Source organism: Arachis stenosperma, chromosome 6, assembly GCF_014773155.1.
Source record: "Arachis stenosperma cultivar V10309 chromosome 6, arast.V10309.gnm1.PFL2, whole genome shotgun sequence".
NCBI lineage: Eukaryota > Viridiplantae > Streptophyta > Magnoliopsida > Fabales > Fabaceae > Arachis > Arachis stenosperma.
This window is the reverse complement of record NC_080382.1, coordinates 87,180,043-87,182,741: the sequence shown is the minus strand read 5'-3', so window position 1 is coordinate 87,182,741 and position 2,699 is coordinate 87,180,043. Positions and strand designations below refer to the sequence as shown.

Here is a 2,699-nt window from a genome sequence, read left to right as displayed (position 1 = left end):
TTCCAATTCCTCTTGTTAGTCAATAATTCTTTCATAAATTTGGCTTAGAGAGGCTTTTGCTCAAGAGCCTCTGCAAAAGGAATGTTGATTTGTAACTTCTTGAAGACTTCTAAAAATCAAGAAAATTGCTTATCCTTGGAAGCCTTCTGAAGCCTTTGAGGATATGGCATTTTTGGCTTGTATTCAGGAGCCTTGGGTAATGTAGGATAAGTGTTAAGAGAGTCTGGGAATGGGTTGTCTGCACACTTTAGAGGGTCGTGCTCTACTTCTTTCTTCTTCTCCTCTAGAGCTTCTTTTTCAACTAGCTCTTCATTGACCTGGGTCTTAGAACTAGCTACTTTACCACTTCTCATCTGAATAGCCTAACAATCTTCTCTTAGGTTCACCACTGAATCACTAGGAAATGTACTTGAATACCTCTCAGGTATTTGCTTGCTCAATTGGCCCATTTGTACCTCCAAGTTTCTAATGGAAGCTCTAGTTTTATGGATAAAACTATTCATCATTTTCTCCCAGTTAGAATTCTGCTGAGGTTGAGAATTTGTCTGCTGAGGTGGTTATTGTTGATGAGACTAAAATTGGCAATTATTATTATTATTCTGATGCAAACCACCTTGAGAATTATTGTTGAAATTCTGAGGTCTCTGAGGTTGGTCTCTCCACGCAAAATTTAGGTGATTTATGCACCTCTGATTGTAGGTCTTAGAGTATAGATCATTATTGTGGTGTCTAGGAGCATTCCCCATGTAGTTGACCTGTTCAGAAGAAGATTAAGTATAATCATAATTCTCATTTTGCATAAAGTTACATGTCATGTTATAAGGGACCTCTTGAGGTGCATTCTGAGTGTTGACAGCTGAAACTTGCATTCCACTCAACTGTTGAGTAATTAGACTTATTTGCTATGACAAAAGTTTGTTCTGAGCAAGAAGAGCATCAACGGCTTCCACTTCCAAAACACCTCTCTTCTGTGGGGTCTCAGAGTTCACAAGATTCCTGTTAGATGCGTATAAAAATTGGTTGTTAGCAACCAACTCAATGAGCTCAGTAGTCTCATCTAGTGTCTTCTTCATGTGTAATGAACCACCTGCAGAATGATCTAAACTCATCTTGGACATTTCACCTAAGCCCTCATAAAAGATATCCAGCTGAGTCCACTTGGAGAACATGTCCAGAGGGCATTGTCTAGTCAGTTGCTTGAATCTCTCCCAAGCTTCATAAAGGTTCTCACCCTCTTTCTGTCTGAAAGTCTAAACTTCCACCCACAGCTTAGTCAGCTTTTGAGGTCGGAAAAATCTAGTCAGATATCCAGTGACCACCTTGTCCCAAGTATCCAGACTCTCCTTGGGTTGAAAATCTAACACAGTTTTGCTCTATCCCTCACAGCAAATAGGAAGAGCATGAGTTTATACACCTCAGGATTCACTCTGTTGGTCTTCACAGTATCACAAATCTGCAAAAAAAATCAGAGATAAATTGATTTGGGTATTTATGAAGAAGTCCATGATATTGGCAATTTTGTTGCACAAGAGTGACAAGCTAAGGGTTCAGTTCAAAGTTGTTGGCAGCTATAGGAGACACCACTATACTTTTTCCATAAAGATCTGCATTAGGAGCAGTGTAAGAGCCAAGCACTCTCCTAGGTTGCTCATTCCCAACTGGTTTTGCCACATTGGCATTAGCAACATTATTATGATCCATAGTGGACTCTGCAGCCTTGTAAAGTCTTTCTTATTGCAAACGCCACCTCAAGGTCCTTTCAGGTTCAGGATCAAAGTCTAACAGAGGTTCCTTGTCCTTGTTCTTACTCGTAAACAAATAGAAGACAAGAAAAGATGGAACTCTCTATGTCAGAGTGCAGAGAATTCCCAGTGAGGTAACCTTTGTAAAGAAATAAATAAAATACTTACTATTTAATGCAAGAAAAATTAAAAAATAATGATCAACAGAAAGCTAGAAAATTTTGAAAATATCAGGAAAATTAAACGAAAAAATTAAATAAAATTAAGTAGGTAACACCAATCTTAATTTCGGAAATCAAGGAAAAATACTAGTACTAATTTTGAAAAATAATAAAGCAACAATTAAATAAAATTAAAAATAAAAACGCCTAATCTAAGAAATCAAACAACAATCCCCGGCAACAGCGCCAAAAACTTGGTGCGGAATTTAAAACCACAAACTAACCGGCAAGTGCACCGGGTCGAACCAAGTAATACCTCAGGTGAATGAGGGTCAATCCCACGAGGATTGATGGATCAAGCAACAATGGTTAAGTGATTTACTTAGTTAGACAAACAGAAAATGATGTTTTGAGAGTTCAAACACATTAACAGTAAATTCAGAATATCAGAAAAGTAAGCAGTAAACAAGCAGTGAATAATATATGGAGAAACAGTTAAGGCCTTCCAGATATCTATTTTCTGGATTGACTTTTCTTACTAACTATTTTAATCATGCAAGATTTAATTCATGGAAAACTATATGTGACAAAACTCTAATCCCTTAGACCTTTTTAGTCTCCTCTAAATTTCATCAACCGCCAATTCCTTGGTCACTTAATTCCTATTAGAGGGTGAAGTTTAATTCTAGTTTATATGCCACAAAAACCCTAATTAACAAAATATAAGAGGATTATATGTCACGTATTCCGTTAAGTCCAGATAATTAAAAATTCATATTAGGATAATTTGTTTTCA

General features: G+C 36.9%; 1 non-coding gene across 1 annotated transcript; it reads left to right on the top strand.

Moving 5' to 3' along the window:
• Positions 1-1,164: 1,164 nt before the first annotated feature.
• Positions 1,165-1,270, top strand: LOC130937039 (small nucleolar RNA R71). Its single transcript, XR_009068277.1, has one exon. It is a non-coding gene; the product is annotated as a small nucleolar RNA R71 (small nucleolar RNA).
• Positions 1,271-2,699: the final 1,429 nt, after the last annotated feature.